This window comes from Hippopotamus amphibius, chromosome 3, assembly GCF_030028045.1.
Source record: "Hippopotamus amphibius kiboko isolate mHipAmp2 chromosome 3, mHipAmp2.hap2, whole genome shotgun sequence".
NCBI lineage: Eukaryota > Metazoa > Chordata > Mammalia > Artiodactyla > Hippopotamidae > Hippopotamus > Hippopotamus amphibius.
This window is the reverse complement of record NC_080188.1, coordinates 48,918,277-48,940,274: the sequence shown is the minus strand read 5'-3', so window position 1 is coordinate 48,940,274 and position 21,998 is coordinate 48,918,277.

The following is a 21,998-nucleotide window of genomic DNA, read 5'->3' as shown; positions in this document are numbered from 1 at the left end:
TCCTGACCAGGGATTGAACCCAGACCACAGCGGTGAAAGCACAGAGTCCTAACCATTGGACCACCAGGGAATTCCCATGAAATTTTAAAAATCAGAGATAAAAAGAAAATTCTCAAGTCTTCAAGAGATAAAGCCCTCCTACTAAGAACCACAAATAAGAATTACACCAAACACATATTGGAGACAAGAAAATATTTCAAATCAGTAAATGAAAAGAATGCTGAAACCACAATTTTATAACCAGCTAATATATCATTTAAGTTGAGAGTGAAATAAAGAATTCTCAAGTATACATGTACTTCCAAAGTTTACCTTCTTTATAACAGTTTTAGAAAGTTTACTGTTTCCTATAGCAAGAAAAATGTATTGAGTTAACCTGACAAAAATGCACAGTATCTTTAAAAAGAGCAATTAAAAATCATATAGATGACATACAGGAATACTGGCATAAATGGAGAGGCATTCCATATTCTTTGATAGGGCAATGCAGTATTATAAAGATTTTTAAAAATTGAAGTATAGTCGATATACAATGTTGTGTTAGTTTCAGATATATAGCAAAGTGATTCAGAATATGTATTCTTTTTCAGATTCTATTCCATTGTAGCTTACTACAAGATATTGAATATAGTTCCCTATGCTATACAATAGGTCCTTGTTGTTTATGTATTTTATAGATAGTAGTTTGTATCTGTTAATCCCAAACTCCTCATTTATCCCTCCCCCACACCCAACACTGTTTCCCCTTTGGTAAACAAGTTTGCTTTCTAAGTCTGTGAGTCTGTTTCTGTTTTGCAAATAAGTTCATTTGTATCATTTCTTTTTTTAGATTCCACACATCAATGATATATATTTGTCTTTCTCTGTCAGAATTACTTTACTTAGTATGTATTATAAAGATTTTAATTCTCTGTAAAGGGATTGATAAATCTGGTGCAATTCCAATTAAAATGCTAGCAAGTTTATTTGAGAAACAACAAATTTATCCTAAAATTTGAAAAAATCAAAATCCATTAAAGTTGCTAAGCCAACTCTGGAAAATACGACAGATAGTATGAGTACATAAATCTATATTCATAAAAATAGCAAAAGACAGAGTCTAATGAAACAAAGTAGAGAGAAAAGAATATAATAGAATAAAGTACAGAAATGTTATATATGAGTGTTTGTTATGCGATAAAGGTAACTTCACAATCAATGAGGGAACTTATAGAATGTTTCCAAATGAATTTGGGTATAGTAGCTCACTATGTAGAGAAAAAGTTGTATATCTGCCTTACACCACGTAAAGGTGAACTCCAGAAGAATTAAAGACATAAATGTGGGATTCCCCCGGTGGTCCAGTGGTTAGGACTTGGCACTTTCACTGCTATGGCCCGGGTTCAATCCCTGGTTGGGGAACTAACCTCCCACAAGCCATGTGGCATGGCCAAAAAAAAGAAAAAAGACATAAATGTGAAATAAAACCATAGAACTAATAGTTGAAGGCACAGGAGAATATTTTTGTAATTTTTGGAATAGGAAAGGTCTTTTAAAACAAGGGCCTAAAAGCATAAACAGTAGAGTAAAATGTTGATGGAACTGACCTTATCAACTTTTCCTTGAAGGACACCACAGACAAAGTTCACAGAGAAAAGACTGGGTTCATATAGTCAGTGGAAGCAATCCACCAAGGGCATCGATCAGGATGAGGAAGGGTGGAGATTAAATGTGGAGGAACAGAGTGTCCAGCACACTTCCTTTCTGCATTTTCCTTTGTTCTCATATATATGTGAGCATATGTGTGTCAATTTATTTATTTATTTATTTATTTATATTAAAAAAAAACTTATTTATTTATTATTTTTTGGGGGGGTACACCAAGTTCAATGATCTGTTTTTATACACGTCACCGTATTCCCTCCCTCCCTCGACTCCCCCCCACCCTCCCTGTCCCAGTCCTCTCAGGCATCATCCATCCTCGAGTTGAACTCCCTTTGTTATACAGCAACTTCCCACTGGCTATCTATTTTACAGTTGGTAGTATGTATATGTCTATGCTACTCTCTCACTTCGTCTCATATATATGTGAGCATATGTGTGTCAATTTAATTTATTATAGAAATTTTAATGATGGTGATATTTTGATGATTTTGTCTTTTTTTTCTTTTCTTTTTCTTTCTTTCTTTTTTTTTTTTTTTACAATTTTTGTGGCAGCTATGGAGTGCGCCAATGATATCAGCAATTTAGACACCAGCTGTGATCAGATCTCTCACAGTGACTTTACTTTGGAGTCACAAATCTCAGCTTTGTAGGTTCAAAAATGATCTGATCAGTGTAACCCAAGGGCATTTAGTCTTTTGAGAATGGGTTCTTTTTAACCAAGAGACTGACCTGATAGCCAGAATGCCTCTTTATTTTTTAATGATTATGAAAGGGACCATGTGCTTTGTACTATCATTCACTCTCTATACCAATGGATTAGTTTGCCGTGATTGAAATACTCATGTTACTCTCCTGAGCAGCATCTTTCAAGTATCAGGGCACCTGGGTTGTCAAAATAGGTGTTAGTAGAGGGGGGTTCCATAGAAGCCTGACGAACACTTTTCTGGTGATTTAAAGCCTTCTTTCCCCCAGATCAGAGTTTCTCTCCTGTGGGCAGTACTGGAGAGACAAGCTCTACAAAATGCTGCCTCCCTGACTCATTTGTCCGTTTCCAGGTTCATCTCTTTTCTTCTATTACATTGTCTGTCATTTGGAAACATACATGTTCTAAGCTGTGCAGTCTGGGCAGAAAATGGGGGTCACTGCAATAATAAACACAGTTTCCTTGGCTTAGCTCTCCCCACTTACGGTGGGATCTCCTGCCCTCTTCTGCGTCTCTCTGACTTATTGCAAATTTCCTGCTCTCTCTTCTGAGAGTTCCCAGGATACCACTCATGAAAGCTCATGAATACATTCTTGCAGCTTCCACTGACCTCTGAGGTCACTACTGTCCCAGAACTAAGGGTGGCCATCCACAGCACGGATGACTGCACTAGGAGTGCTGCCCCTTGCTCAAAAGCTGCCTCCCACTGCTGCTGAGTTAACTGGTACCTCTAAGCCGCGGGTACACTTGGGATCATGGTGAGCCTATCGTGTGTAGCCCTCCTGCTGCCCCTGGAAGTTGGCTTGCTGGTGTCATTGCAGTGCCTTTGGCACTGGCCCCCTTCTATTATGCCCCGGCTCCAGGTGGTGCTGGGTCTGTGCTGCCTTTCACTGAATCCCAGTGCATTTCTGACTTCCACCCCTACCCTGTTCCCAAAATAGCATGGCCTTAGGCTTCTAACACTGCACACAGAGACATGCGCCAAACAGCTTGCACGTGCTCAGACATGAGCTCCCCTTCATGCCAAAGACTGATATATTGTAATTGAACAAAATGTGTGTCTTTATTCTCTCCGTCCTTAAATGGGTTTTTTTTCCTAGGAGCACCTTCTTTAGGAGAAAGTCAACATATATCTGAACAAGCCTGAAAATACAGGTTTAGGCTCAACTGGGACCACCCCATTCTTCATCTTCACTCCCCCACCCCATAAATACACATATTCTGATATGTCAATAGTTTTCTGGAAAACATTTTATGGAGAGTTCTGAATCACAATTTCATCCATTCAGTCAATTTTACTGGGGAAGCTCTGCCTTTTATTTCCATCTACCTTTCTAATCATATTTTTGTTTTTTGCACTTTTCCAATTAACAATATAATGATTCTTATGCTGTTAATAGATTTGTGACAATTCTTTTCACTGGCTCCATAATACTTCATCAAATAGTTGTGGCATACTATACCTGCCATCCCCATATTATTGAACATTTGTGTTGCTCTATTGGGTTGCATGTTAGGATAAGCTAAGTTTATAGCAACGGACAACTGCAAAATATGTGTTTAGGAGACAAGGGTTTATTTCTTGCTAATACAAAGTCATCTGTAAATCTAGACGGCTCTTCAAGGCACCTGTCTTCCAGCAATGGTTCAGCTACTTAAGCTGCTTTGATCCTCTGGTTTTTCTCTCTGAATAAAGAGCTTCCTCTGCATCCACAGAGGAATGGGGAAGAGCGCTGGAGAGTTCACGTGGGCTTTCACTGCCATAGCCCAGAAGTAATGCGCATTCACTTTCTTCACAGCCCATTGGTCAGAACAAGTCACCTGCCCCTTCCTGGCTGCAAGGGGGCTGAGCACACATAGAAACAACAGACCAGGGAGTTGAACATGGAGTGAACCAAAGGACTAGGGGGCTGAGTGTGGAGGAAGCTAATGTACTATTTGGTAAGCACTTCTGTCTTTGCCACAAGTTGTTTGTAAGACCCTTTTTTTTAGACTTTTATATTTGCATTTATTTCTTTCCAACTTTGTTGAGATGTAATCGATATATAACATTGTGTAAGTTTAAGGTGTACAATGTATTGATTTGATTGACTTATATGTTGCAAAATGATTACCACCATTGCATTAGCTAACACCTCCATCCCATCACATAATCACCATTTCTTTTTTGTGGTGAGAACATTTAAGATGTACTGTACTCTCTCAGCAACTTTCCAGTATAAAGTACAGTATTATTAGCTATAGTCACCAAGCTGTACATTAGATCCTCAGAACTTATTAATTGTATAGCTGGAAATTTGTGCCTTTTAACTAATATCTTCCCATTTCCTCATCCCCCAGTCTCTGGTAACCAGCACTCTACTCTCTGTTTCTATGAGTTTGGCTTTTTCTGATTCCACATATAAGTGATATTATATAGTATTTGTCTTTCTCTGCCTGATTGTGTGACTTCTCTCACTTAGCACAATGTCCTCTATGTTCATCCATATTGTCACAAATGACAGGATTTCCCTTTTTTTCATGGCTTAATAATGTTCCATATAATAATAATAATAATATATATATCACATCTTTTAAAAAAATTTTTTGAAGTATAGCTGGTTTACAATGTTGTGTTAATTTCTGCTATACAGCAAACTGACTCAGTTATATTATACATATATATATATTCTTTTTCATATTCTTTTCCATTATGGTTTGTCACAGGATATTGAATATACTTTCTGTGCTATACAGTAGGACCTTGTTATTTATCCATCCTATATGTATTAGTTTGCATCTGCTAACCCCAAACTCCCAATCCTTCCTCCTCTACCCCCCTAGCAACTACACATATCTTCTCTATGTCTGTACCTCACATCTTCTTTATCCATTTATCTGTTGATGGACATTTGGGTAGTTTCCATATCTTGGCTATTGTGAATAGTGCTGCAATAAATATGGGGGTGCAGATATCTCTTCAGGATCCTGTTTTCATCTCCTTCATTTATATACCCAGAAGTAGGATTCTGGATCATAGAGTAGTTCTATTTTTAATTTCTTGAGGAACCTCCATACTGTTTTCCACAGTGGCTGCACCAATTTACATTCCCACCAGCGGTGCACAAGGGTTCCCTACCCTCCATACCCTTGCCTACACTTGTTATCGCTTGTCTTTTTGACGATAGCCATTCTGACAGATATGAGGTGACATTGTGGTTTTGATTTGAATTTCCCTGATTAGTGGTGTTGCACATCTTTTTATGTTCTATTAGCCATTGGTATATCTTCTTTGGAAAAATGTCTGTTCAATTCCTCTGCCTATTTTAAAATCAGATTCTTTTTGGAGGCTATTGAGTTGCATGCGTTTTTTTTTTTTTTTACGTATTTTGGATATTTACCCCTTATCAGATATATGACTTCCAAATATTTTCTCTCATTCTGCAGGTTGCCTTTTCATTTTGTTGACTGTTTCTTCTGCTGTGCAGAAGCCTTTTAGTTTGACGTAATTCCACTTGTTTATCTTTGTTTTCGTTGTGTGTGCTTCTGGTATATACAACCATTTTGGACAACATTTGACAGCAGTTAAGATTTCAAAATAGTTCTTTAGGGTCCAGGGAGAAAAGAAAACAACAATAACAAAACAAAGCAAAGTGGAATAAGAGTATATATTTGTCATGAAGTTCTATAGAGTCCTTAACTCCAGGGTATTAATCCCTTTAAGATTTTATGAAATGCTATTTTAGGGAAAATTGAGGTTAAGAATGGTCTCAGCTGCATTTTTCTCTTAGATTCAGTTCTTATTCGGGTCATTTCCTTGTGAATATTAAATAAATAGCCTCTCCCCACACAGGGCTGCTTAGTTGTCACACTTTTTCTAAAGCTTCTTCTAACAGGCTGAGGAAGGCTAGAAGTGATGGCAAAGTAAAGAAAATGACCTTTTGTTTGAATTGGCTTTACATGGTGGGAAAATTAATTGAAAATTAAAAAAAACAAATGCGAATTTTTTTCAAAGAAGAAAAGCTGTGGGCTGTTTTAAGTTGAATGGCTAGACATTTTTTCTAAAGTGTCCCATTGCTGTATACCACTGAGGAGAGTACTAAGTGCCTCTCATATTCATTCTTTCCTTTTTCTCAGTAGAACCTGTACTTTTTTTCTTCCAGTTTTATTGAGATATAATTGACATAGCACTGCATAAGTTTAAGATGCACAGCATAATGATTTGACTTACATACATCATGAAATGATGACCACAGTAAGTTTAGTGAACATCCATCATCTCACATAGGTACCAAATAAAAGATAAAGAAAAAATATTTTTTCCTTGTGATCAGAACTCAGGATTTACTCTCATATATATATATATATATATATATAACATACAACAGTGTTAATTATATTTATCATGTTGTGCATGACATCCCTATTACTTAGTTAATCTTATAACTTCAAGTGTGTACCTTTTGACCACCTTTGTCGCCATACAAAGATACTACAATATTATTGACTATATTCCCCATGGTGTCCATTTCATCCCTGTGACTCATTTATTTTGTAACTGGAAGTTTGTACCTCTTAATTTCCCTCATCCATTTCACTCATCACCCCATCCTACCCCTCCCCTCTGGCAACAACCTGTCTGTTCTCTGTATCTATGACTCTGATTCAGTTTCACTACACTTGTTCATTTGTTTTGTTTTTTTAGATTCCACATATAGGTAAGATTATATGGTATTTGTCTTTCTCTGTCTGACTTATTTCACTTAGCATAATATCCTCTGTGCCCACTCATCTTATCACAAATGGCAAGATTTTATTCTTTTTTATGGCTGAATAATATTCCATTATATGTATGAATATATAGATATAGATATATAGATATAGATAGAGAGAGATACACACACACTACGTCTTCTTTATCCATTCACCTAACAATGAACTCTTAGGTTGCTTCCATATCTTGGCTATTGGGAATAATGCTGCAATAGAACCCCAACTTTTAGTTGATCAGCTACCTAGCCACTTAGCTAAAATACTCATTTGTAGCTAGATTTGATGAAATGACTACAATCTGGCCTATGATATATAAATGGAATTTCTGTTAAGTCACCTGAAAGGTGCTCAAATGCTTTTTCCCCATCCTCTAATTTGTTGTTGGGAACATGGACTTATTGGCTGGATATTCATCTCCACATTGGATTATGAGAATGAAGGCAACAGCTTAGGATGGCAAAGACAAAGCTGGAAGGAGCCTGAGTCTCTGACAACCATTAAGATACTATATAAGCTTAAGACTGTCAACTTCTGGACTGCTTTTATGTGAGAGAGAAAGAAACATCTAACCCTCTCAAATCACTGTTTTTTTATAATCTCTATTATTCACAGTCAAAGCTAATCATAACTGATACAAATATTGAGATTAATTTCTATGTTTAACATAGAAAATAAAAAAATAAAAAATTGAGAATTGCCCTACAGTTTTATTTTAGTTAAAAAGTGTGTGGCAGAAATGTATCTTCAGCTTCTAAAAAGTAGCTCATATTTAAAAAAAAAATGAATCTAGACTTCTACCTGACATCTAGCATAAAATTCAATTTGAGATGACTCAAAGGCCTAAACATAAAAGCTAACTATCAAGTTTTAGGAGAAAACACAGGAACATACTTTGTGACTTGAGAGTAGGAAAAGATTTCTTCAATGGTACAAAGAAAGCAGCAACTAGAAAAAAAAATTTCCAAATACTTTTTTTTTGACAATATAAAAAATATCCGTTTACTCGTAATTTACACATATATCAAATCTTATGTTATACACTTGAAACTAATATGTTACATATTAATTATATGTCAATAAAAATAAATTAAAAAAAAGGAAAGGAGGCTTAATGCAAATTGATAACTGAAAAAAAAATTCTGCATTTAAGAAAGGTCTAAGGCTAGGGGGTGCTTTGTTTTATTTTCACACAGAATCCCATTCCTCAGGTCCTCAGTCTCTATTGAGCGGCAGGGAGTATGTCTGGTCAATCCCTCTATAGGACCAGTGCCAAATTGCTGGCTCCTGTTTGGCCTCACTTCTGGTTCTCAGTTTCTCCGGTAAGGGATAGGGTGAACTGGAGGTGGCTGAAACTAAGCAGGAGCCTCTCCCTGCTGGGCAGTTCTGCTTAGGAGTCTAAGAGCAATAAGCCGAGCAACCAGGCAGCTTCCTCCCACCTGCTGGGGCTAGAGATGAATCAAAGTTCAAAGAAGGCTTGGATCAGACAATCATGCCTGGCAGAGGGAGGAATGGGCAGGGCAGAAGCCTGAGTCCACAGACTGAGGGCAGAGCCAGCGTCTAACCCTATATCCACACCGGGACACACAGCTCCCCCTAGGGGAAGCCGAGTGGAAGGACAGGCCGGAGGAACCACACGGACACCACAGGCACTAGCCACAGCCACAGGCCTGTGGTTCTCCTTTCTTCCACACGTGTCCAGCCTCCTAGGCCAGAGAGGGAAGTTTAAGAATGCATTGATCTCCTGAAAGTGCTCAGGGCACTTGGTCCACTGGATTCGCTCTAGCACCTGACTGATGATCTATCTCCTTGGGACCCCTCAGTGCAGTGGCTTCCAGCATAGTTGTTGGCAGCATCTTCCTTGCAAGATGTCAGCTGCTCAGGGTGGAAGAGCTGCCTATACATGCCAGTTCTTACCCTACTTAGGACAGGGCCACAGAGACGGCCCCTGTCTCATTGAAGGTGTTGGAGTTGTTGCTCCCTAGAGCCGTGTCACTGGGCATGGTGCCCTTGGGCTGGATGTGGGGCTCCAGGCCCAGGCATTGCCCATCTGTGCCCTGGCCTGGCCCACATGGATGTAGATGTGCGTGGACTTCTCCAGTGGCCCCAGGTCCCTCTCACCATGGTTGTCCCAATAGGTGAAGTTTGCAGAAGGTCCTTGACTGCAGACCTGCTGTGAGCCTCCAGCAACACCACAAATCTCCTGAGTGCATGTATTTTTCTTAAACCTTTTATATTATTGTGTAATAATTTCAAAAAGGAAATCAGTGCCATAAAAATCCATTGTCATCTCATAGTGTCTAACAGAAATTCCTCGCAGAATTCTATATGTGGACAGTGGTTCCAAGTTGTTGCTGTGCTCCCCTAATTTTATAATGGGTCCTTCATTTCGATGGGAATTTCAAAGGTCATGGGAGAAAAGAGTCTAGCTTCCATATTGCCTGGTGCTCTATTGTGTTTTACCAACATGCTTTAAACATTACTTTTCCTCCAGAACTTCTGTTTCTGCATAGCAACACTCTCTGACTTTAAAGGATTTAATCAAGTTGTTTCAAGCACTCTCAGAATGAAGAGTGAAATATGAATATTAAATTAAAGCTCAAGAAGCACAGAGATTAGCTATCATATTTTTCAAGAATGATTAATGACATGGGAAAATATGAATATAATATGAGAAAAACAGCATACAGTCTACTGTCTTAGGGCAAGTCACTCAAATCTCTCCAATCATAATTTTTCCCTTGAAAAGAATGTTTATGAAAATTTGAAGTTAATATAGAGATATTTATCATCCTGTCTATTCTACAACAGCATCATAAAAAGTTCAGAAGAAAGAAAATTGCTGTAGAATTGTTGTCTGGATCCAACTGTAAGTCTATTCCTCCCTAGTGTCCTACTTTTTTTTAATAAGAAGGTGTAGATTGTGGTGGTGAAGAGGCTCTAGAGCCGTACCACCTGGGTTTAAATACTGGCTTTACTATTTACTTGCTGGAAATCCTTTGCAAATTATTTATACTCAACTTTAAATTATTTAAGCTTAAATCCTGAGATAATAGTATTTTCCTCAGAGGGTTGTTTTAAGAATCAAATGAGTGTATGCAAAACACTTAGAATAGTGAGTGGCTCATCACAAACTCTGAATAAATGTTAACATTTAAAATAGTAATAACTGCCCATTCATGCATCTTTATGACGCTCTAGTTCAGCAGCTTCTAAAATGGGCCCTCATGATCCCTGCCTCTTGTTTTTCACGCTCATGTGTAATCCCCTTCCTTTAGTGTGGCTTGGACCAAGAAGCTTGCTTATATTACCCAGGTTCGTTTTGCCCAATGCGTAGCAAGCCTAAATGCTGAGACACTGAGGTTCACAGCAAAGAGAGGATTTATTCACAAGGCAGGCAGGCGAGGATATGGGAGAACATGTCTCAGATCTGCCTCCCTGAAGGCAAGGGGCTTGGAGCTTTTACGGAATAAAGAATAAAGAAGCAGGGCGGTCTGGGGTGCAGGGAGTGTGGGGAGTAGTGGGGAAAGGTGATTGGAAAAAGATGTGATAATCACCATTCTGGGCAGGTGTCACTAAGCTGCAGGTCCCAGCATGTTAAAAAATGGAGGCACTTAACACAATCTGAGGGTAGAGTTTTCAGCCCTCTGATGTCAAAAGGTCGCTAAGCAAACACACTCCCACATGCCCATTAGGAGGGTAGGCGGTCCTATCCAATCTTAACCAGCTCAGCTCAAACTAGACACAGCTGACTCCAAGTTCCTGGAAAACAGCTCAGGCAAACATCTTATTGTTTAGGCTATATGCCGCTTGGAGGACATGCAAGTCTTAAACGACCTTGATTAGTGAAGGCAAGTGAAATGGATTTGACTGATGATTACCCATGGTTTCACTTATAATTAATAGAATATGGAAAAAGTGATGGGCTGTCACTTCCGAGATAAGGACATAAAAGACAGCGAATTCTGTCTCCTCGCACTCCCTCTCTCTCTCTTTTCACTTGCTCACTCTGATAAAGCAAACTGCCATTTGAGCTGCCTTATGGGCAAGAAACTGGGTGTCCCCTGGCCAGCTGCCAGTGAGGCACTGAAGCCCTCAGTCCAACAGCCTGCCAGCAACTGAATCCTGCTAACAACCACATAAGTGAGCTGGGAAGAGGGCTCTTCCCTATTCAAGTCTTGGGATGATTGCAGACCCACTGACACCCTCACTGGAGCCTGTGAGAGACACTGAGCAAGAGGACCCAGGTAAGCTGCACCTGGGTTCATGACCCAGGAACCCACTAACTTGGCTGTTTTAATCCACTAATTTTATGTGGCATTATATACCCAATACATATCTTGGTACAAGAAGTGGGATGCCTTTGTAACAAATACTTAAAAATCTCAGAGTTGCTTTGTGACCAGGCAGTGGGAGGAAGCTGGGAAGATCTTGAGGAGCATGATAAAGGAAGCTTAAGTTGCCTTGAACAACCTGGCAGTGGAAATCCAGACTTGAGGATGCTGCCTGTGAGGGCTCAAAAGGAAGTGAGAAACATGTTATTGGAAACCAGAGAAAGGGGAATCCTTGTTATGTATTGGCAGAAATCTTAGCAACACTGTCATCTGTCATCTGCATTTATGTGGAAAGCAGAAAAAGTGCTGAATGAACTTGGTGATCTAGCTAAGATTTCCAAGAGTGTGGAAAATGCTGCCTTGTTTCTTCTTGCTGCTTATAATGAAATGCAAGAGGAGAAAGAAAACTTGAGGGAAGGACTGTTAAATAGAAAGGAGCCCGAACTTGAAAGTTTTGAAACATCTCCTACTCTCTAAAGAACAAAAATATGCTAAAATTAAGAAATAATCTCTGAGTACTCTCATTAAAAGTGGTCTAGAGATAAAGCCAAAGGAGTAACTGTACAACATTTTATTCAGACCTCAGAAAGATCAAAGGATCAGGTTATTCAGTCCACAAAGGGCCCTTTGAAGAGATTAAGGACACATCTCATAGATCTTCTCAAACAACAGGGCTCAAGGGAAGCTTAGAAGGTGGGCTCGCATTCTTCTCAGCAGGAGCCCAGTGTAGAGAAGAGCTGATCTATAGGAGATTTATGGGTGGGACATATGTCTAATGGTGTGAACCCCAATGAATTGCACAAAATTCCCCCAAAGTTTTTGAGAGAACTATATAAACAGAAACACTGCTAGCTTGGATTGAATGGGACAGAGACAGAGATAGGAAAGCCTAAAGAACTGTCAACATTTGATTTGGCTCGAGCATCCTTGGCCATCTCCCAGCCTGGAATTGGAGTGTCTTGCTGCTGCCTGACACAGGCCTCAGGCCACACTAGAAGTCATAGAGCAAGAGGAGCCTGGTTCTGAGAGGGGAGGGGAGCTTCCCAGCCTGTCCCGTGCCTCAGCAGACAAGCACCACCCCTCTTCCGGTTGTGCTGGGGCCCATCCTTCAACAGAGACTGAAATCTTCAACTTCCACTAAAATGACATTAAAAACATTAAAAAATAGGCAAAAACCCAAGAGCAAAGTTGCTGAGAGGAAAATAAAGCTATATAACAAATTGACAAGTGATAACTGACTTTTCTTAGAGAAAGTGGAAACTTCTTTAAAAGTGAAGGAAATCTTGAAGAGGGATAATTAATTCACTGTATAAAAATGTCACACAATAGACGTGGAAAAAGACTCACATCAAGGCATAGCATCATATTTCTGAACCCTGAGTAAAACAGATCTTTAAACTCAGAGAGAAAAAAATGGGTCACATATGAACGATCAGTAATTAGAATTATATCAGATTTGTTCATACCAACCCTGGAGGCTGGGAAAAAAGAGCAACGCCTTTAAATTTATGAGGAAAATAATAATTCAAACATATAATTTGGTATTCATACAACCAATCAAACAATCAAGCCATTTTTTTATCTCAAAATCTCAAAAAAAAATTCCTTCCTTTTTAGGAAGCTATCAGAGAGTGTGCTCCAACAAAAGAAGAGAGTAGCCAGTAGATCCACCATGGGAAGGGGTAAAGGAAGAGCCTACAATGACAGCTGGGCACCAACCAGTCTAGATTAGAACAGGAGAGATGTCACCAAGAAAAAGGTGAAATTGATTGATTATGGGATGTGCTTGAAATTATTGAATAGAGAGCAACATTTTCTTAGGGAGTTTGTGAATTAATAAGTGATAGGTACATAGAAAACCAAGAAAATTAATTTTAAAAGGACAACCATGAACTCCAGGGAAACAAACCAGGACCAAAACCATAATCAAAGTATCTACGTGGACCTTCTGTGATTAATCTTTAATGTCAAAATAATATAAATATTAAATATAAAGTGAATTAAAAATGCTATAATTAGGAGGATCAGGATACTGGAAATGCATGTGTGTGTGAGCATGCACGCACGAAAAAGGCTAAATCTTTATCATATAGTTGGAAGTCAAATAATAAACAATATTAAAACTTGAAAAAAGTCAAGAACTAACAATATAAGCCTGTTATTTAGAAATATGGAGCTAAATAAGAGAAGACATGATAAAAAGAGTAAATTTTGGTCATTTCTGGGAAATGGGATTCAGGGGTGAGAAGGATGGAGCTAGAAACTTCCTTTCTTATATAAGTCTTGTAGAACTATTTTACTTTTCTAAACCATACACATTCTAAATTTTGAAAACCAAAGGTAATCTCAATCAGAAGGAACAGGTTTGCATTAAATGTTCTAACTTCTACAAGGAACTGTCTCATGCCTGTAATAGAGGTTAGATGAGGGAATTAGCAGAGATGACAAAGTCAGGAGTCCCTTCATAAAGGGCCATCTGCTGAGCTAAGCACTTTGGACTTTATCTTGAAAGATATGAAGATGCTGCCAAAAGATCTTAAACATGGGAATGACATGGTCATGATGGTTTCACAAAGGTCAGTTATCAAGAGTCAATGAAAGAAAAATCACTATTGCCCCCATGTTCTCAATAGAAAATGTACAGAGTTTGGGAGAAGTGATTCCTTAGAATGGGGACATCAGTGTCCTCAGAAGGTGATTGTTCAGAGGTTGGCTGGGTGGGCTGATGCTGTGAAAGCACCAACACTAGAACTGAGTTCTCCTGTAGAAAGTTTATATTCTCACCTTGGTAGAAAAGTTCTGGTGTTCTCACCTGAAATGGGTCCATGGTTTTCTTGTTTCGTCAGTTTTAGTTTTGTTTGTTTGTTTTGTATAACCTCTGCTCAGAGATCCAGGCCAACCTTACTGACATCATTAGCTATGGTTTGGAAGATGAAAGTATGACGATCAGACAGGCAGCATCTCCTGTCATCTTGTAGTCATCTCAGTGACAAGTGATGTAGCTGTTGCAGTAGAAATGGAAGAACAGGTAGATATGAGAATCTGAGGAGGCAGATTTTGTAAGACATGATGATTGATCAGCTGTGGGAAGTCAGTGTTGGAAGTCACTGAGACTTGAAATAGACTTTGAAATAACTGATGGGGTTCTTGGCTGCAAGCAGTAGCAGCAGGGTCTGGCTATCTTAAGCCAATAAGGAATTTACTACAAGGACCTTGGTGGCTAACAGAATCTACATGAGGGTAAGGAATGAGAGAATTGGACGACAGGCAGGAACCAAAAATCTCTAGAAGTACAAAAAGTAGGAAGCACAAGAGCCTTGTATCAGGAAGACTGTGCCCAGGAGGCCACCACTGCTACCATACGATTGTGCCAACACTCACTGCCACCATCTCTAGATAACATCCGCGCCTCCAAGGGTAAACCCTAAGCATCCCTTCATCTCTGTCTCTCATCAGATTTGTAGTCCTGGGCAAGGGTGTCTGATTTCTTAATCCTGGAGTATGTGCCCCTGATCCATGGCTGCAGGAAGTGGGAACTGGGAGGATTTTCTACTTCAGATTATAATTGAAGGAAGAAGGGAACTCACTGGAATACTATACACAGTGTGTGTGTGTGTGTGTGTGTGTGTGTGTGTGTGTGTTGGTGGGGCTCCATGCCAATTAACCCCCAAATCCTTGGCTAACTCATGACTCTTGATAACTCAGGCCCTTTGTATGGGTTTAGGTCTCTTTGCTCTGAGTTTCCTGGTCTGGGAGGCTGGGCCTGGCCTCAGCTGATCATCCTGACTTGTCTCCTTGCCTGTGTACTCTCTGCCTCAGCTCACCTCTCTGGATGTAGCTTTTTCATCCTCTTAACCTGGATTCTCCACCCTCATTACTTTCAGACTGTCTAGACTTGTATGCTGCTCAAACTGGGAATATCAGACATTCTTGTTAATATGTGACTATTTGTCTTATTTCACATTGTAGAAAAATTTCCCCACGACACAACATAATGTTCATTCTCTCTCGCTTTTAAAAGTGGATACTTTCAGGTTTTGAATACCTATAGCCAATTTCAAAAAGCCACACAGATGTAGACATGATCAATAGTTTCCCTAAAGGACTTTACTCCTAACTGAATATTTAGAAGAAATATGAAAACAACTGTTTAAAATGTTACATAATTCATCACATATTTATCCAATGTGCATATGTTATTCAATGAAGATATGGTTTGATTTCCAAATAACAAAAAGTTCAGAATAGTATGAGGACAGATGGATACTGAGAGTCTGAGTTGATTATTCTACCTTATTACAGGTCCTAATAGATACTTTCCTATTTTACCATGGGTAGTGTATTTCTTCGATCTAGGTGACAGAGTATCAAATGCTTTATCTGTGTCACTCAGCCATGTCATTCAACCATTCTTTCATGAAATCAGCATTGTGGGCCCTGTTTACAGATAAAGAGGCAGGGACAAAAGGCTCCAATTTTGGGGGGTTAAATCAAGGTTGGATAGTCCCAATGCAATGTACAGTTACCAAATCAGAGTCACATAATCTCTGAGGATAACCAAAAAATTCTCTTGAATTTTTAAAAAGAAGAACTTGGAAAAAGAGCCTTCTATTTAGCTGAATTTGTCAGTCTCTTGTATGGTCCTGGATTGAATCATGCCTGCCCTGCCACTTCTAAGGAAGGCACAGCAAAAACACCACTTCCCTGTATCTCTTGTGAACAAAGGTAAGAGTAGATTCAGTGTCAGCCCTGCACAAGTAAAATCAGTGCAAAGAGAGTCTGCTCACTGGCTTCAAAGCCCTGAAGCCCAGGTAGGATGTCTCAATGGGAACCAGAGGGAAGCGATTTGTCAGGAACCATGGTACTGTGGGGACAATCTCTCCAAATGTTAAAATGGAAAAATTGGCAAGAGTGATATACAACTGATACTTTAGTCATGACAGTTAAAATATTTGTCTCCTATAATTCTGAACATGAGAACTCTTACTAGAAATGAAAAGCAATGTGAGTGGCAGATGGCTGGTAGGGTGACAGCACAGTTTGTGTATATATGTATATGTGTGTGTGTGTGTGTGTGTGTGTATTCACAAATTAATTCAGCACACGATACTTAAATTGTTAGAAATCCATAAATCTATAAAAAATTAGAAAATATAAGCAAATGAACAAATAAATATATCCATACTAATTGTGATAGGTGCTAGAAGGAAATGAACAGAGACAAGGCCTATTGGGTGGCTCTGCACTGCACAGTTACCTAGGAAACTTGCTCTTCTATTATAAGCACTTCTACTCTCCAGGCTCCTTCTCTTACAACACTCTTTTGTCTCCTGCCTTTGCACAAGTTCTTTCCTCTACCTGAAATGTCATTTTCTCTTCTATTCACAAGTATAAACACTGCTTAATCTTCAAAGCCCAGCAGATTTTCCCTTGTTCACATAATGAGTCAAGCTCTCCTCTCGCTCCTGCTGTCACAGCTCTTGTTACATTTTGCCTGGCATTATAATTACTTCCCAGTGAAATGATGAGCAACCTATGAGTAGGGACTGGGTTTTCCTAATGTATATTTTCCCTACAGTCCCATAAGAAGGAGCTCAGTAATGCTGGGCTGGGATCTCCAAGGCCATTGAGTTCAGATGAGGAAACTGTGAGTTATAACTATGATTTGCCCTGTCTCTCTTTGCTCATGAAGATGCCCTCCGCTACACCCAACAGGTGAGTCAGATTTGCTGCTGATGCTTCACTGGGGAAAGATGGCAGAAAAGCTGTGCTGGGTGCCTTCAAACTCTTGGGAATAATGCCTCAAAACCTTGGAAAGCCAGAGATGCTGAAGTTTGGCAGAAGTAGGGAAGGAGTAGCTAAGGCTGCTTAGGCTGGCCTATGCAAAAACTGTCAATTGACTGTTTTTAAAAACCACACATCTGCATTATAACAAATTGCCCAATTTTCAGTCCTGGCCAATGTGGTTCCAGGAAACACTTAGAAAAGACATGATTCATCATTATACCTCTATAGTAGTTTCAATATCACCATCTAAAACTCAGGAAAATGATTCTGGAGCTAAGCCATTGCATTGAGGAAAGTAAGAATGAAGGGGAAATTATGGACCAACATTAACTACATAAAAGTAGAATCTACTTACTCAGTGGTGTGATTTTTTAAAATGCCTCCCCAAAATCTTCTTACATCTTTTATCAATGCCTGAAATTTAGATTTTTTTCTGATGACAGTAATAATAATAATATTCAATATCTGGAAGATAAAGCTTTACACTTTATATTGTCCAGTTAATTTGAACTTCCTTTGAAATGAGGTGGAACAAATTACATGGAATCTTTCATTAAGAGCACATTATTTTGTTCAAAAGAGATTTCTTGACAAGTCATTTGGGATAGAAACAAAGATTTGAAGAACATCCAAGTGTAGACAGAATGTTTTCTAATTGGGCTGAGAATTAAAGGCATGAGCAAGGTGAGTCAGAAGCTGAGAGATGGTGGAGCTGGCTCAGATATGTTGCCTGAAGTTTGGCTTCTATGCAGGTCTAATTGTTGATTGAAACTGTAGAAATTTACACTCAGAATTTTTGGCACAGGAAAAATTAAACATGTTTCCTACTCTGAACTTTAAGTAAATAAATGCTCAGAAACAATACAATTTTGATAACTATTTTCATGTGCTGTAATCAAATGATTGGATGTGTTTTTGAGCATTTATTTTACTTACTCAAAGTTTTCTGTGTGAATATAGCTGAACCATGTGTGGAAACTCTGAGAAATGATATTTTCCTAGGCCAAGGAAACTTTGGAGGAAAGAGCAAACAGATTATATCACCAAAATGGAACTCCATATCAATGAATATTGAAATATGGAAAAAGGGAAAAAACAGTTGGAAACAAGAAGAGTGAACCAGCCTATGACTAGTCAAGTCGAAGTGTAGGATCATAACATCAAAGTGGTGAGGTACAGTATTGGACACGTATATTGCTGAACTGAGCCAGGATTAATCTGGATGCTGTGCACATGGCCTAAGACATGCATCAGCAACAAGCTGCCAGTGGTGCAGATCAGATCCCCGGGCTCACAGTGGGGGAATAGTGGACATGGGTTGTCTGCGTGGTATCCCTCTCTCTCTGGGGAGCCACCTTGATCCCATGCCTCTTAATCACCACATCAGAGCCTCTTGCCCTCAGCTGTCTCTGGTTCTGGTTCTGCGTGGACTCCAACTGACTTCACATGGGAGCAATCTGACTTCCGGGCTTCTGCCTAGCTTCCTGCAAGCACCGTGCCCCTCTGCCTTCCACCCCTGAGTTACATGGCACAAATGAAACTGCCTTTCATAGCTAAGCTGAAAAAGTTTTCTTACTCATTACTGAGAGTGCTGGCTGACACAAGGGAGGAGATGTAGCATGTCAGCTCCATTAAAAATATGCTATCTTAATCCTCACCCAAATCTGAGAAGAGGATATCATACACTCCATCTTCTGGATGAAGAAACCAAAACTCGGCAAAGGTAAGTAGCTGGGCCTTAAATAACAGAACCAGAACTTGAACCAGGTCTAACTCTTAACTGATTATCATCCCCACACAGCCCGGTGCGTCTCACATATTGATAAGTGACTGAAATTGAATGCGTAGGCTTTTTTTTTAAATTAGGATAGAATATTACCCAATTTAATAAAATCCAGTTTTAAGAAGAGTGAAGAGTGACCCAGTAGAAACAAAAAATAGCTGTGTGATAGGAGCAAGGATGGAGAAGAAGTGAAAATGGAGTGAGTCCGGAAATGTGAGTTTCAATCCTGTTTCTGCCCCTCACTAGCTGTGTAGCATCCGGGAACTCGCTTAAGGTCATAGACTTCAGAAAGAGACCTGATTGCGTTTTGTTCAGTCGGCTTGCTTACCCCTTAGGAAACTGGTACTCCAAGAGTTTCCGTTGCAGCTTAGCCAGCCTTGTGGCAGAGGGTGGTGGTTCCCTTGGAAATATTAGTGCATAAGGTGATTAATTTTAGGAGACAAAGTTTGTGCCCTCAAACCTTCTGCAACCACACTCTGGTCTTTTCCCCTTAACCTCCTTCTACTCTTAGGCTTACTCATTTGTGCAATTCTGTATCCTCAGGGAATTTTTTTTCTAATTCTATCTGATAAGTACTAATTCAGACTTCCCTTTCATGCTTTCATTCCCCACAATGAGTTTTTGTTGAATATGACCCTTCAGATGCATTACTAAGGACGTAGAATAGCAAACACCTCTATAATTTCGTTCTATGCCACACAGTTTGTGAAAGTGTATGTGATATAATATCAGGATATTTATATCATTATGATTATTATTAATACATATTCATGCTTTTGGTCCTCATAACAAGCTTATGAGGATAATGTTACTATCACACCATTTCATAGGAAGCTGAGGTATAGAGAATGGTTAAGGGATTGCTTAAAATGGTGCCGCTGGCCAAGTCATCCGAGGGCTGGGGTCCTGCTCTTGGCTGTGCCAAGGATATTCTATGCAGCTTAGCTTTTTTCAGGCCTTATCTCTAATTTGTGGGATGAAAACAAAATTTTAAAAATTTCTCTGCCTTGTAGTAATGGTACATACACTGTGGTGTCTGAAATATGTAATTCATTCTGTATTTTCTCTAATGTTTATTTTTTGAACTAAGCTTCCTTGGAACTTCTCTCTTGCTGACTCTTGTAATCAGTAGGCAACCAGTAGGCAAAGTAATGATGTGGACATTTCAAAGACTTGATTCGCAAACTCAATTAATTAATTACATAGAGTTGTGTGTCTTCCTCTTTGTTGCCTGTTCCAAGTTTAGGTTCAGGTGACAGAAAGAACATTGTGGAAGCATGACCCATTTTGGCTCTGATTCTACTCTGACATCTGCTAGTTCCATGACCTTGGCAAGACTATTAACTTACTTGGGTTACTCTTTCCTCATCTGGAAAATGAGATAATTTGGTTGGATGACTTCTGCTGTCTCTTCTGACTTTGAGCGTCTGTGATTGCATCAAGTTTCCTTCACTCCACTTAAGATCAACCTCTACGTATTTCAATTTCTAATGAGAAAGGTTAATTAGGGGAAGGAAACATTTCTCAGGATAGGGTGAGCCCAAGACCAAAAATGATAGATGTCTTGGTTGAAGTCACACATCTCAGCACACTGCAGTATATTGACTTTCATTTTTCTCCCCTGTACAAGAGTTCCTGTGAAAAAGATCCTCATCCTGAACAAAACAATGCTAGCTGCTTATTTAACTCATGTTGAAGCGTAAAGGGAAAAGTCCCGATCAGAGAGCTGTTTTACCATCATCTCAATAATAGAGAACAATACGAGATGTCATAGTTTTTTTTCATGGTGAAAAGAGGACTTCTAGGGTTTCTTCTGTTCTCCATAGAGAACCTGGAATGAATATTCACTGGCAAACAGGAGTGGGGTGTTAATAATTACTGCTGAACACTAACCAAACATGTGGTGGTCAAATCTTAAGGTTCACAGAGTAGTTTATTTTGTTTTGTTTCTCAAACAATAAACAAACAAATTAGAAATGTAATTTGCAGCCAGGTCTCATCCAAGACCATTTTGTTCTTGTTTTAATTACCAGTTCTGGGAGAACAGATACCACCTTTCCCCAAAGGCATATGCACAAAGGGTGTAGAGGATAATTGCACTGAATGTTAATTTAAAATTCTCTTAGCCCCTCAGCTAATAATATTAACTACCCTCATGAAAAACTGGTTTTGCCACCTTTCTTCAAAGTGAGAAAGGATGCAGTGAAGCAGGGATAGGAAATGCATGCCTGTGGTCATGTGTGGTTAAGGGTAATGCCAGCCAAACTGCCCTTTGAGGATAGAGGCAACTGAACTTTTAGACATGTAGGAAATCATGAATTAATGTTCATGATTTCTTAATTAATTTCTTAATTAATCTTAAGAAATCTGCTGTAGGGCAAACTTCAGCCGAACAAAACGTAGCTGGAAAAAGGACTGGCAAAGCAATTTTCGGTACTATTGCTGTTGCTAATGGAAGTTTGTAAGAAAGTTCGTGCTGTTCTGAGCAGCCTCTAATAAGTATAAAAAATCTGTCTGCTGTCATACTGCCAATGACAGTGATGGTGTCCGTGTTGTCACAATATTCCTGGTAGTCTACACTTGTCATAGTAAAGTCTATTTGGGCATAGGTCAAGCAAATAATACTGTGCGCAAAAATCAACAGAGAGGATACAAAACTAGTCAATGCAATTCATGCAGTGTTCTGTATGACTCTCCAATCTAGGTGAATGTGTGAATGGCAGGATTGCTAACATGCTTTTCCGTGGTGATCTTTGATGATTTTATGCCTTTTTGACATGGCATAAAATTCTCATGGCTTTGGACTTATTGAATGTTACCACTTCTATTTCAAAAAATTGTTTCTGTGAACAATGAAGTTAATGCTGGCAAAGTGCCATCTTTCAAACAGAGGGCCTATCTCAAAAGGAGGAGAGGCACACTGAAATTTTTCAACCAGGCAAGCCTCCCAGCCCATGAAATACAATCAATCACATTACACAGATTGACTGAGCCCTGG